Source organism: Sitophilus oryzae, unplaced genomic scaffold (genome assembly GCF_002938485.1).
Source record: "Sitophilus oryzae breed Bouriz unplaced genomic scaffold, Soryzae_2.0 scaffold_1576_pilon_pilon, whole genome shotgun sequence".
NCBI classification, from domain to species: Eukaryota; Metazoa; Arthropoda; class Insecta; order Coleoptera; family Curculionidae; genus Sitophilus; species Sitophilus oryzae.
In genome coordinates, this window is record NW_022146254.1 from 5,513,907 (window position 1) to 5,530,034 (window position 16,128).

General features: G+C 31.4%; 1 long non-coding RNA gene across 3 annotated transcripts; it reads right to left on the reverse strand.

Annotated features, from left to right (window-relative positions):
* Window positions 1-1,732: 1,732 nt before the first annotated feature.
* Window positions 1,733-7,203, reverse strand: LOC115879234. Of its 3 annotated transcripts, none has more exons than XR_004049679.1 (9): window positions 6,869-7,203; window positions 6,683-6,808; window positions 6,213-6,375; window positions 5,579-5,844; window positions 5,045-5,261; window positions 4,868-4,988; window positions 4,647-4,787; window positions 2,746-2,906; window positions 1,733-2,084 (listed from the first exon to the last, which is right to left on the reverse strand). It is a non-coding gene; the product is annotated as an uncharacterized LOC115879234 (long non-coding RNA). The 3 variants fall into 3 exon arrangements; XR_004049680.1 differs by having other exon boundaries at window positions 5,579-5,805; window positions 6,869-7,202; XR_004049678.1 differs by having other exon boundaries at window positions 5,579-5,747; window positions 6,869-7,199.
* Between the last annotated feature and the right edge of the window lie 8,925 nt (window positions 7,204-16,128).

A 16,128-nucleotide genomic window follows, 5' to 3' on the forward strand; every position in this document is an offset into this window, starting at 1 on the left:
TTCGTTCGTTCGTTCGTTCGTTCGTTCGGATAATGAATACGCACCTTAATATGCTCTGCTGAACCTCGGCGAGTTAAAAATAAAGACGTTATTTATTTTATTTATTTGTCTATATTTTTGTACCTTGCAGCTATGCTCTTTTAACTTGATAATTGTCATTTTTTTTTCCTTTATTATTGGATATGTTGGGTGTTGGAATAGTAAATTCTTTACAAAAACTCATTAATTAATTTTTTTTCCATATTTAAATTTTCTGTTACTGTGGTGTTTTAAGATTTTCTTCATTACAATTTTCGGAAGAGAACGAACAATTTCAATAGATAATGTCCAAAAACTGACACAAAAACAATTTAATTTAGTAAGTAATTACCATCTATCGACGTTCAATGTTGTAGCATAGTTAATGACGTCATTTTTCAGTCCTGTTATGAAATTAGGTATATCCAAGCGACTTGAACGGGCACGTGTTCGTAATAGAAAATGCATTTTCTATTTGTGAAAAATCAAACAATCTGTTACAGTGCTTAACGTAAAAAACATTCATGCACGCATATTCATTTACTACTAAACTTGTTTACATAGCAAATATAAATGAGGCAATTCTCCATAACTTTGACCAGTTTTTACGTCACTTTCAAAAATACTCAATCCGAACGAACGATTCTCTGAAGCATCATTAATGCAAATTTCGCAGTTAGGATTTTACCTTTTTATTTTTAGATTAATGGTAAACTGAAAAAAAAACAGTCCATATACAATAATATACATGCTTAATGATTATTTTTTATATATTTATTATACGTTGTTGTTATTGACGTGACATAATTTCTTTTTCATTTCAAGAAAACTATACAGTATACAGGGTAACTCAAATTTGATCCCCACTATTGGGATCTCGAAAACTACAGGAGATACGAGGATGGTTTTTTACAGGTATATGCCACTTTTGGCATATAGCTCTTTACTCAATTTTTCGTTCAGGTTTTTTCATATTTTTTTTTTAAAGATAAGGGTATACTCATTTATCTAGGTCAGTGAGTTAAGAAGCTCTTAACTCACGCATTTTGAGGAGGTTAAAGAGCTTCTGAACTCACGCATTTTCACGTTAGATGTTTAGATGACTACTAAAGATAAAAAAAATATTTTGTAAAACATTTGTTTTGCACTAAATACTACTAAATACAAATAAACTGTTCTATTGATAATAATTATAAAAACATGAAAACGTATTTATTATAAATGTTGATGATACAGTTTGAACAATCTTTCAAGTAAATGCCTGATGAAACAATATATTCATTTTAATAGATATCATAGTACGTATCATTTAATAGAAAGCCCAAAGAGACGAAGGCTTATAAGTAGCGGATAAATTGGAAAAATTATGAGTACCTTTTCATTTCCATATGTGTACTTTTTTTCGGTGCACTATTTTTCATACTTAGAGTATGTATATTCATACTTCTTTTTGATCTTGCTGGAAGCAATCCAGAAATGGCTCTGACTGCCTCTTCTTCAATGTCAGAGGGAATACCAGAGATAACTACGAGATGCCCAAGTCAATGTGTATAACTGGTTCTCTAATAGCTATATATAAAAATCCAATGACGGATCCGTGGAATCTGGAGATAGTTGGCGCTGCGATCGGCGCAAAGCGATTCAAAAAGCGCGCCTTTATTTGAATTTAAATATTTTTATATATATATTATAATTACCAAATAAAAGACTAATATAAGAATTAAATTATTTATTAAGAGATAAAAAAATAATATTTTCAAATATGTTACAATAAAATGATAATTTTAAATAAACATAATAATAAATAAATGGTACAAGGAAATAAAACAAACATTTGAGATACAAATGTTGCAGTAAAAAAACAGTAAAAAATGGAATATCCGCCTTTTTTCATATGAAAAAACCATGACATCAGGGAAAAAGCTTTACGTGCCATATGCTTAACGCACGTTAGGGTCCACGTGGAAACACAAACATTCAGCACGGCGAAACAACGTGGCCGCATCCGAAACTCCTTCCAAAGAAAACTTTTCAATACATTGACAAATTTTTATCCTGTGTCCATCCTTGAAAAAAAAAGTATTATTAGATGTGAATGAATTAGGGTTTCCATACATCCGGATTTGGCATGTTTTAGTTTTTATGGTGTCTGGGGTATTATGCGATTAAACTGTTTCACAAAATTATTTAGTTTTTATGATCAGATTTACCGTACTTTCTTTCAATTTCCGATTGGATTACCCTTAAAATCGATCGGACACCTTAAAAATTAAAAAGAACATTCTTTCTAAGGTTTCCATGTTTAGGTTTTTAAGGTGTTTATTAGGTGCATACCTAATTATAGTAAAATAAAATATATTCCTTAAAGTCTTAAAAAAATTGAAAATTAAAAGGGTTACAAAATATGTATTTCTTCTTTATGTATGTATATGCTAGAAGAGCTAGAAGAATGTCAGACTGTACTAATAAAAATTACACATAATTAATTGCAGTATGCCATATATGAATTCTCGTATAAGACCATATGAGGAATACATTTTTTTATTTGAAAGTGGAAGACAAAGACATATTATGAAATAAAATATCTTCTTTAATTAATATTATATTTAATGTTGAAATTTTGTACAAAAAATCAACATTAAATAAAGACAATGAAACTTGAAACTAATAGATGTTTTATTTCAGCATATTAATTTGTTGTTTATTGAAATTACTGGGATATATTACCCCATGTCATTTTCCTTAGGAGTGCATATTCCTTTTCAATACTATCCTACAATTGCTTCTTGGTCATGTTGCTCTAAAAACTGAAGAGTGTATATTTGTTTGATGACATATGTTTATGTTAACCCTGATGGTGCTGCAATTTGTTTTAGAACATAGTTCACCTAGAAAATATAATACTGGTTATGTCATTTTTTTATGTAATTGTGATATGTTTTGATCTGTAATGTGTTCTGTAATGTGAGCTGTTTTCATGACAAATTAAAAATTTATTCCTGTTGGTTTAATATATAAACAAACATAAACATTGAAAATTTGAAATTTTTAGTTTGATAGTTGTTAATGTTGACTAAATATCATATTAAAAGAAAATAACCATCTATTAAGAATACCGATATTTTATATGCTACACCAAGGATATTTTTATACTTAAATACTTCTATTAGTACTTCTTGAAAAAATATTATAATCTACGTCCTACATCCAATCTAAGTCCAATGAAAAATATCGAATTTTGGATTGTAGCATTATTTCAGAGAATCATAGTGCGTTGGAACAGATGGTTGTATGAACATCAGCATTTTCTACAATACTAAATATAATAGATTTATTTGGTATTTTAGTATTTGAGATTAATTCTATAAAATTTATTGTTCGTTCTTATAAATGTTGGTTTAATTAATTCACGGTTATTCAGCTCATTAGACACGGAGTAATGTACTGTAGCCAAACGATTAGATTTTTACAAATTGTAAGTTTTGGATTTGTTGTAGGACTATTTATAATTATTTGCAACAAGTACTACAGTGTCCCAAATAAATAAAAATATCAAACACTAGTTAAGTAGATGTAAAAGAGGACTAATTAATATGATCTCAGTATTCGAACTACATACATTAATTGACTATTTGCGTTGATTAATAATTGCTCCAGTACTAAAAAAAACTGAATTTTGTATGTGTATTAGACAATGTGGTAAAAGTAACACCTAAATTTTATGTCATTTTTTGATAAATGCTTATTTATAATAACAGAGACGTTCATATTCATAACTTTTTAATATATTGATTTCTGATTCAAATCTACATTTATTTATAATAATTTATTAACTAACACAATTAAATGTGATTAATTAATATTTGGGCGGAAATAATGGTGGTATATTTAATTAATGGTACACTCTTTTGCAAAGATTTAAATAGTTATCTCTTTGTAAACAAATGGGCTAGCAATATTATCGTTTTTAGCATCGGTACAGTCTAAAATGTCAATATTATAAGAAAATGCATTTTCTATGAGAATTTGAAGATATAGGTAAAACGTTATATAATACAATTAAATTGTGCATCTGATTCACGTAAAATATACAGGGTGTTCCATTTAAATTAAACAAGTTATTGCCGTTTAAAGCTAGTAATTATTTAAAATAAATTTTAATATAAAATAAAATTTTTAGACACTCTGTATAAGATAGTATTATTTTTATTATTGCAACACAAAATTTAGAAAACAGAAAAACTTCAGTACAATATTTGGTTTTAAAAACTTAAATACCCCTAGAGAAATAAAGCATTAAAATTGTTACTGCATTTTTAGGTGAGATAAACCTTAATCAAAGTTATCTTTATTTTAATTGGAGAAACTAAAAATTTCATAATATAGAGAGTGTTCCATTTAAAAAAATACAACATTGGTATTTTTTATTTATTCGGAACAATCTGTATCTTACAAAAGTACGTTTAAATTGTAGCTCTAATAGTCCTTAAACAAACCCAAATCTTTTATAATTTGGAAAAATTCAAAATCTTTGGCTACAATACTCCGTGTCGAATGAGGTGAATAACCCTGTATAGCAAGATTACACCTTCGATGGTATTAATCTGAAAGCGCTGTTAGTTCCTTACCTAATTTTTGAGTTAATATTATATTATCCTTTAAATTTATCCCACTATCTACTAGCACTTTTATTTTTCTGTTGGGTATAGACTCATAAGGTAAATAAGTATATAGATATTCTTGTGTGAATTTTCACTATCTTGAAATCACTAAAACAAAGGTAAATTAATAAATGAATTTTTTCCAATATGTGAAAACCAATATTGGAAGACAAAAAAAAATAGTTTACCAGATAGTCCGTTCTTTATGTTTTACCCTCTCTGATTGTATATTATCCTCTCTGATAGTCTTATCAGAAGTTGCAGTGAGGCTCCTTTACCCTATATTTCAGATTTTGTGACTGACATTTCCTACAAATATAGGGAATATAGGATGTAAATTATTTTATATTACGCTTTGGGATTACCTATGAATGTCGGCAGTTTTTCTACATGATACACAATGATGGTGCTTCAATTATGAAAGAACATGAAGATGATATACCACTTCTTAACCATAAGAAAAGCATGTTTTCCACAAGACAAGTGACGGATTCATCTGTCATACAGCTCTTCACCTCGTTTCCCTTTAGTAGTTTTGTTCTGTTTCTATAAAAATATCAGTTCATTCCACTTTAACTGTACCTACAAATTTTACATATTGCTTATCACCTCTATCTGCAACACGATCTTTTTATAAATACTTATAACTAAGAGATTATAAATACATGTGTAAAAGTTAATATAAACAATTACCTATTAAATTAAATATAAAATATAAAAAAATATATGTTCGAATATAACAAATTTATTTTCTAACTATTTTAAAATTGATTAGACCCGATTACTTAAAATTATTTACCAAAGTAGTAATAGGAAATATTTTATTTAAACTAGGATGTTATAAATAAAACAAAATAGTTTATATAAAGAAATAATAGAATATAAGCTTCTTTACTTACAACCATTTTTATGTTTTCTTTTTGAAAGTGAATTTTCTACACTGGTTAGTTCTTTTATAACTTGAATCACTTTTATTTTATTTTAACAGTGAATATTATTATTTTCAGGCCTATCTTCTATACACTTTCATGGTCATATATTTCTCTTGTCTAGCGAAACCTGATTATGCTGCAATGTTCAATTTTGTTATTAGTCCCATTAGAAAATAAAATACTGTATTTTTTCTCTACAAAATTACATAACATGATTTATTGTGCTGATGGAGCTGCAAAATATCAATAAATATTTTGAAATTAAAGTACCTTTGTATAAATCAAATGTGAGGACAGTTTTATACATACGTTGAATTAAAAAGAAAATGTGAATTTACAATTTTGTGATTTTTAAATGTATAGAAAAGTTAATCTTTAAAAATGGCCATATTTTAAAAAACATTGGTATTATTTGACATATAAAATATTATTTTAAAATTTAGTGTAATATTCCCTGCATATTTTATAAAAACATGGAAGTGAAACTATATAACACTTGAAAAAGAAGAAGATATGAAGAAAGATATGAAGCTAATTTACAACCCTGTATTTTAAATAACTTGAAAAAATATATACTAGAGCCTAGGGCTTAACTGCTCACCTGAATTAGTTAAATCCTGGGTAACGTTATCACAGAGTCATTCATAGAGCAGGAATAGTTATGTTTCAGTTTTATATCAACCAAATTTTACTATCATCACAAAACAACATAATTACAAAAGGCATTGTGTTATATTTTCAAAGATTCTTGTCATATTTTTGGTCTACAAATACAAAACATTATTAATTTTCTTACTCCTCAATTATTAAAATATAGCTGATCCTCAAAGAAAGTTAATATCTGACTCGAAAGTTTATAAACAGCAAATGTCCATCTACAAATAAAATTCACAAATGTGTTTTTAATATAGCATTTTTAAACAAGCTAAGCTGGCTAGCCTCAGGCAAAGAATATTGTATTTTCGTAGTAGAATTATCTTTGACTTTTTTGTCATGGCTTCTCCCATCACCGGGAGAAGAAAATTTTATCAGTTTTATTGCAATACTAAACATATGTTTATATGTACTTACTTTTCAGTATTTTTGGAAAATTATGCATTTTGGCTAAATTCTGGACTCATCTTTGTTATTTCCTCCATAGATCTATCAATACAACATTTTTCTTGAGCGAAATATAGGCCTTGTTCCCATGTTGGTCTTCAAATAAAAATTAACTAATTGCGTTGAAATTCACTAATTATTGTGGTTAATAGATACCTCTGGGTAATTCGCGCAATATATAGGATATTAGTGATCACTTAAACACACATAATATTGCTAATACAACCAAATACTTTGGAAATTCGCAAGCGAAAAATCAAATCGACAATCGATATTTGATATGAGCAATGGCTGCCGCGGCGTCGCGTAGAGCGGGACTAGCGGGAGGCGGGGACTAAAACGGATGCGGAAATAAAAGCAGTAAAATATGTACCGGGTCATTTAAATTTGCGAAACAGCGCCCTCTCACTACAGATGCTAATTTTCCAAAGAAGTTTGATCTGGCCAGAGATCCGGCAGGCCTAATTCCCATATGCGCTTGATCGTCTCGTAGTTGTCTCTGGGAATACTTTCCGAATCGCTCATTTTTTAAACTAGTGACATCAATATTATTTACTGTCGTATTGACATTGCCATGCATGGTGTTATTTGAACAAAGGTATTAAGGTAGTTGATTTTTAGGATAGGTATATAGTTAAGTACAATAATTTTAAAAATTCATTGTGTATTTTTATAGTCAGACATAGATAAAATATTGTACAATATACGCGAGTTTACTCCATTAAGATACTTGTGTTGTTACACTTTCACACGCGTATCTTAATGATGTTGTTAACTCACTTGCATCGTAAATATTGTAGCGACCCCGTTTTAGAGGGTTGCGGCTAGGGACGTTTTAGGTATCGAAGATCATTAAAACTATCAATATTTATAAAAACAAAATATAAATTTATTAAAGAATGAAATACATTAATTTAAATAGGAGAAATGTCAAGTAGAAAATCTTTTGACCAATAAAATATAATCAGAGAAAATATATAAAAAAATATAAACTGACTTTGCTGTCATTATGATACTTGGAGAACTCAACTCAACTGAACAGCGCGACTTCCTGATTCATTCTCCCCGAGAGCCCCCGACTCTCTTCTGATTTACTTTTTAATTATTCTCCCATCTTGATATTTACAACAATAAGAATTAAACAAAGTTCACCTTCAGATCTTAGTCTGACGTCAACTTGTTCTAGTTTAATTTTCATTGTACAAATATTATGTTTATAGAAATATATTTTATTTAATATATTGGGTGATTTATTTTAATGATAAATACTTAAATTCTTGCTCTTGACATTATCTATTATAGTAATTTTTTAGTTCCACTTCTATGATGAGTTGACATGGTTACACTTTGTAGGATTTTTAGTCAAGATATTTAAATTTAATGAAGAAATCTTCCAGGACTGAGCATTTTTAAGCACGAAATAAAATTTGAAGACTGGTGGAATAACTCAAAAACTTCGAAAAGATATTGATTTGATAATTTTTTCATCCTTGTTTTCTGATTCTTTCCGTTCAGCAATTTTGTATTTGGAGTTACTATTTTCAACAATTTTTCTGCTATCACATTAATTATTTTTAAATAAACTGTTAAAAAAGCAATTTATATATTCTTTGAATCATGACAGGTTATCAGAAACTTTGTTAAAAAATACCAATCTTAACTGGTGTTTCTAAGAAATAAGGAACAAATAGCTTCATGAAAATAACCTTCACCGATTTTACAAAGAAATGTAATTTTTTTAAATCGCACTTCAGAACTATTTACTCTATTTTGGATCGCACCTTCGCATTTCTAGGAAAATCCTTGACTGTTACTGAAATATCAGTTTTTCGAAAGGCAAATTAACATACTGCCTTCAAACAGGAAAGGTAACTTGGTAATTGCTATAGATAAAAATTGGCAAGGAATTGATTTTCTAGGTAAAAACTGAGAAAAACGGATGATGTATCGAAGGTTCGTACGACTTTTTATGAAAACAAATAGTAGCTATAAATATCAGACATAATAGCCTCATAACAATCGATGAAATACATTGGAATCAACCCCAAAGCTTGTATTAAATATAGATCCATTTAAAATTAGAATCAATTCAGTATCTATTTTTGGACAAACCAATAAGCCTTATTAATGTAGAATAGAATGTAGTATAAAGAGGCGCTATTGTTATTGACAAGATAAAATAATTGCGATAATAAACAACATAGTATTTAATATTGTTAGAAAGTCATGAGTGGAATACATAAACTGTAGGATCTTCTACATCAACGAACTACTCGATACTATAATTTAAAAGTAACTAGTAGTGTAGAAGAAACTTCGGTACATTTTACCAAGAGTAATATTTATTTGTCTTAAGTCTATATGTGACTTCAGTCTTCTATAAAAAGACTTAAGTCACTTCCTGTCACAATTTTATATATTTTTATAATAAATTTTCAACAGCAGCATTTCTTTTTAAAATGTTAGGCGGCAGATAAAAAAATAACACTTAGTTACGCGTGCGTAGTTAGTCTTTTGTCTTCCAAGTGAATCCCCGACTCCGTTATGTAGCTCAAAAAACGAACGAAAGAAATTTACGTTTAAATCCTTCAGCCCTTAGCTTAGGCCATCGACATATTACAAAGTGATTAAAACATATCACCACTTTTTAATGGACATGTATTTGATGACATCTAAATCTGTAATGGATACATACAATAAAGTAAGTACTACAAAATCAGTTAAATTTTATAAAAAAAAAACATATTTTTGGGTTTATAGTTATTCTGAAAAATAAACGTTTTATTTTATGTGGGTTTAGTCTCATTGGTACCTACAATAAATTAATAATATATGTAATAAGGAAATCGGCCAATCGGTAATACAAGAAAAATTATATTACATTAAAAAGTAGGTACTTAAATTGAATTTCGCTGTCTGTCTATTTTTGTAGTAACTTGTTGTCTGTATGTAAGAACTGCTTGTTCAGACGAAACAAGTGAGTAAACAAAGCGCTCGTTACATAATCAAAAAATTAAAAAGACATATACTATGAGAGGATAAAATATAATTTGCAATATTAATGGTATACTTTTTTTAATCAACTAGTGATTAAAGTACTTGCTATAAATAAATAAAGTCCATAAACTAATTTCGATTTTGAAAATAGCTACTGTGACTAGAAACTTGCCATGACGACATCAGCCCTCTTTGTTGCCATTTTATTGAAAAATTGCTCTTTATTCATTCTGAGCTAGATAGGTATAGGCTACCCTAATAATAGTTTGAAAGAGCATTTGAATCTGTTTCGATTTATTTTAAAAAATACAGGTTGTCGTATTTGAAATAACAAGGTTTTTATGTAAAATAAATATTTAAAATAAATCATCAATTTTTGGTACCCCGTATAAATTTAAGGGAGCAATACAATTTTTCAGTAAAGTTTATTTCTCTATCTTTAAACTCAGTAAAAAGTAATGCACAGGGTGTTGATAATTTATTCCATTGTAGCATGCATATTTAAATATCTTTCTTCTTCTTTCTTTCTCAGCTTGGTTCCATCCAGTGTTGGATATAGGCCTCTTCTAGGTTTTTCCATGCTTCGCGATCTCTAGCCAATCTTATCCATTGTCTTCCCGCCACTGCCCTGACGTCATCGACCCATCTCTTTTTTGGTCGGCCCACACTTCTTGTTGTTCCCCTAGGTCTCCATAGGATTATTTTTTGGGGCCATCGGTCTGGATCCTGTCTTGCCACATGTCCTATCCATTGCCACTTCGACTTGCCACTCTTTTAACGACATCTATTAATTTTGTTTTTTGATGTATGTGGGTATTCCGTATTTTTTCCCTAATGGTGACTCCCAACATGATTCTTTCCATGGCTCTTTGTGCGACTCGTAGTTGTTCTGCTGTTTTTCGTGTAATTGCCATAGTCTCTAAGCCATACGTAAGCACAGGTAGAATGCAGCTGTCGTAAGCCTTTTTCTTTAGGTTCACGAGCACCTTTTTATCCTTGAAAATATCGCTCGTATTTCCAAATGCTACCCATGCCAAATGGATCCTGCGTTTGATCTCCGTATTTTGGTTTTCCTTGCCCAGCTTGATTTTATGACCTAAATATATATAATGGTCGACGTTTTCAATAATAACGTTGTCAACGGTAATGTTATGGATATTGTTGCTCATTATCTTGGTCTTCTTCAAGTTCATTTTAAGGCAAATTTTCTGGGATTGCTCATTTAGCTCATTTAGCATGGTGTTTAGTTCTTGAATGTCGGTGCTCAGCAAGACAATATCGTCTGCGAACCTCAGATGGCTAAGGTGTACCCCATCGATGTTTAGACCTCTATTTTCCCATTCTAATTTCTTGAAGACATTTTCCAGTGCCAGTGTAAATAACTTGGGAGAGATGGTATCTCCTTGTCTCACGCCCTTGCCGAGTAGTATTTTTTCTGTTTTGAGGTCATCATCTAATTTAACTTGGAAGGTTGCACTATCATAGATATTTTTAATAATGGAATAATATCTGGAATCAATTCTCGCGTAGTCCATTGCAGCTAGAAATGACCAGGTTTCGATGCTGTCAAAGGCTTTTTGGTAGTCTACAAAGGCCAAAGGCAAAAATAGGTTAAATACCAAGGTTAAATATCTTTAAATATCTCAAAAACCAAAGCTTGTAAACATATTAATATATATAATAACCCTTATAATAAAGGCCTTATTTTGTGTCCAAGGATCCAAATATGAAATAAAATATCGGGTGTTTCATAAGAAAAAATATAACTTTGGTGTAAATCTTAGTTCTGACATACCCTGTACGTTTCAAAATAATTTTAAATTTTGCACATGGTCTTCCCACATATGCCCATAAAATATTTTGTTTCTACATATTTCCGTTTTCTCGACATATGCTCAACGAATTGTGATCCTAAACCGTAAAATGTAAAGTTTCAGGCATCCGCGTCCGCTTCTTGCAAAAAACAAAAATTTTGTTTCCTAGGAAGCATCGCGCTGAACATCTAGGTGCGTGGCGAGGTGCGAGGCTCCAGTATGTTTTGACGCATAAATTTGTACATGTTTGATTCAGCATAATGGCGCGCATCGCGTCGAGGTGAAATGCCCCGCACTATGTTTGTACGATAGTCGCGATGCATCCTACGCGCACTTACTCGCCGTTTTAAAACAGTGCGCTTAGGATGCACCACGGCTAGCATCCTGGCGAGCATCGCATCGAGATGCCTCACTATGTTTGCGCCCTAAGTTATAAAGACGACCTAAATTACATTAAGTATATTCGATAGCAATTAAACTTTTAGTTACGTAATCGAGGGTGCAATTTTATAGCAATTAAACTTTTAATTACGTAATCAAGGGTGCGATTTTTAAATTCATTGTTGCCAACCATATTCGGCGCCGGGCTGGCTAACTAAAATTTAAATTTCCCGCTGGGGATACAGGTGGTAGCTCTGCTGTAAAAAATGTTAAATTGCCACATTTCTTATTTATTTCCTGACATTGTCATTTGTTTTGACACTTTATTTTTGTATTACGAGTTTTTGGTTTAAGTGAATTGCGTTGTGATACTTTAAGGTTAAACACTTTTATTAGAAAACCTTGCAATCGAACATTGTTCTTTTTAGAACGTGTTTTAGTGCGAAGTGTACAAGATAGCTTTAGCTTAATAGCCGTAATAAGCTCATCGCAACTTTATTAGAATATTTTGAACGGGAAAGCGGTATTAATAGCCCCTTATGTCCCTTAAGTGCTGTTAAGGAGGTGAGTTTTGTTGATGTAAATAATAACTGTTTATACAGGGTCGTCCGAACTGTACTCCGGAAACTTCAGGAGCATATTCTACAGATAAAAATATGTAAAAAAGTTCATATAGATGTATGTCCTAAAATGCTTAGTTTCGGAGATACGCAGGGTGTAGAAATTTCATTTTTATTTCGATTTTTTACTAATATTTTCTGAAGTAACGTCAATATTTGGATGAAAATTGGTGTCTGGGAGTTTTTTGACATGAAAATTTTGATTTTGATGTCAATATGTCTCCTACTTGTAGAGAACGCCACCTACATGTTTTTTAACTGGTTTGAAGAGTAATAACTTTTCGTACGTACCTGTATGAAACTACTTAGTAAAAAATTATATATTTACTACATTTTTTACGTAAAAAAGTCTCTTGGCAAAAATCGCTACGAGTAATGGTTATCGAGATATTTAGATTCGAAATTATCAATACCTGTCATCATTGACATAAATTAAACATATTGACTAAATACTTATTACACTGAAATCATAAATTTGAAATGTTTTTGTGTCAAAAGTTCAACAGAAACTGTTTTCTCATCATTTTTTTGAAGAAAAAATTATTATTAATTTAAAAAAATTAAAAAGTCACAAATTTATAATTTTAGTCAAATAACTATCTATCAACATGCTTATTTTTTGTCAGTAATGACATGTATTGATTACTTCCATTCTAAATATCTTGAGAACGGTTGCTCGTAGCGATTTTTACCAAGAGACATTTTTTACGCAGAAAATCACGGAAATGTATATTTTTTCACTCAGTAGTTTTATACAGGTACGGACGAAAAGTTATTACTTATCAAAACAGTTAAAACACATGTAGGTGGCGCCCCCTTCAAATAGGAGTCATATTGACTTCAAAATCAAATTTCTCGTGCAAAAAATCTCCCAGACACCAATTTTCATCCAAATATTGAAGTTACTTCAGAAATTATTTGGAAAAAATCGAACTAAAAATGAAACTTCTACACCCTGTATCTCCGAAAATAAGCATTTTCGGACATACATTTATACGAACTTTTTTATTCATTTTTATCTGCAGAATGTGCTGCCGAAATTTCCGGAATACAGTTCTGACCACCCTGTATATTTATAATTCATTTATTTTTTTTCCTAAAATATTTTGATTAAACGAAAATATGAAAAAGTGGGCAACGTTGTGTCGGTCAAGTTTAATCACGTGACTGAAAGTTTATTTGGTATGAACTATATATTGATTTAAGTCTTTACGAAAATGACTTGACTTGAAAGAAAATGATTTAAGTCAAAGACTAATTTAAGAAATGTCTTGAGACTTGAGATTTAAGTCTTTTTGAAACTGATTTCTTAGAGCTCTGTATATAATGTATATGAGATTGTGTTATAAAACTATAAAACATAACATAATACGTATACCTGATAAAACTTATATTAAATTCGCACAATCCAGATATAACACCGGTAGTTTATGCCTTCCTGCATTAGATAAATTATTGTCTTCCCAATTATGGGGTTAGTCAATCTGAAATCCAATGTCAACCGCTAATGCGATAGACTTTTATGGTACCAGGTGCACCGCGCAATTCAATCTCAAAACAATGGTTTTGTTTTCGATTTCCGTCTATTTCATGCAAATTACGCCTAAATTGCGCGACAAATTTTTCAGGAAGTCTAAGCCGTTACTTTGACAACGGATTTAATGCACTTTCTTTATATGTACCTATACGGGATACGGGCATCGTACCCTTCCTGTCTGGGCATTATTTATAGCCATTTTAGTGACTTTTAATTGACAATATTAATGAGTGTCTGGGAGTGTGTTGAAGGAAAAGCGTTTCCTGATAGCAGAATTAAATCAGCACAGGCCAGCCACAATTTATTTTTCTTAAAGAAGCCGAATATACAAGGGTTCTCTGAAAAGTTTCCGACCACACAATGATAAGAAAATTTAAATGTATTTTTATATTTCTACATAATTCCCTTTTTCTAATAAGCGGGCTATTATGTTTGTCCCCTTTCTATGTCTGCACCCATTCTCCTCTATACCTGCACCAACTTTGTGCAGGTTCTTGATAGGAAGGGAGCATATAGTTCCTCTGGTTCTAGCCTTGCTTTCCCAAATAGAAAATATCGCTTGCGAACCATCAGAGCCTCGCAGTGACATACTATGTGCTTCACAATTTCAGGATTTTTATTGCAGAATCTTCAGCGAAGAGCAAAGACCTTCTTGGTACAGGCTGAGCTTGACAGGTAGCACTTAACAGCCCTATGTCCTGTCAAGAGACAAGAGACCCATTGTTATAATTCGTATTTTATTCCTGCCAACCATTAGCAGTTCCTTTGTGGTTTTAGAATTAGGTTCTTGGGTGAAGGCCTTACTATGTTGGTACCCATTTGTGTTTCTCCACTAGACATTTTGCTTTTCCATGATCCAGAGTTTTACTGCACTACGGACTATACATTTGGGCAACTAAGATAGGAATCCTTGCCTAGCGACCTCATCGGATTTTTCGTTGCTTTAAATGCTGCTGTGACCCGGGACCCAGAATACTTAATCGCTTTCCTTTTTGTCAAAGCTCCCAGTTCACCCAGACATTCCCAGACGAGTATCGACGATACCTTTGTGCTCATAAGCGCTTTAAGTGCGTCCTGACTATCTTCCGTGCATTTTAGAATGGCGAAGATTTTTGTCTGGAGTACGGTTGAGTATTTACCCAAGGAAAATGATCAGCTTGTCCATGGTCTTTCTCCAAATACTCCAGCTCCTGTTCCGTCAGTGGTCTTTGAGCCGTCTGTATCGCAGGTTAGTCCATCCTGAAGGAATGTAGTATCTGTCCACATCCTCAATCCGTTTTATAGGAATGTCCGGTCCTAAGATTTCAGTACTGGTAATTTTGGTCCCACAACCGATATACCGGTTCTAACAATTAGATCGGTGGGACCGATACTGAACCGGTATATCGCCTGGATCGGAAGACCGACTGGACCGAAAGACCGGATGGACCGAAAGACACCGGAAGACCGGAATATCGGAAAGACCGAAATAACAGTTTTGGTTGTTGTACCAGTGTTTTGAGGGATAAATTAGATTTCTCGGAATATATCGTAAATCTATCCATTACCGTTATATATAACGTTATTGGTCTAATAAGATTCTCATTATTTATGTTCACATTTCCGGTATGTCTTGATTTCTTGTCCGACATTCTCGTTACTTATGAAAAATGGAAAAAGTACTGGAAGCTCCTGTTCTTGGAGATATAAATGGAGCGGAAATAAGATCCTATTTTACATATTTCAAATAATAGAGTAGACGCTATTGAATATCGGCCTGAGTTTTACGGACATTTTAATTTATATAATATACATGAGTGATTCATGAGATTATGAGTAAGATGTTTTACTTGAATTTTAGATACCATACATCAAAATAAGTTACATTGCATGTTCCTGACCGTATTATACCGAATGATCGAAAAAAACGGCGTCCAGTTCGCTTGGAAATTTCATAGCCATCGCTGACGCAATTTTTTTTTTCGATCATACAGTACCTAGAATCTGTGATAGGAGAACACAATCAGGCTTTGCACAAAAACCGGGATCGAAATCGTTTTATACAGGTTTTTTTATTTTCATATTATC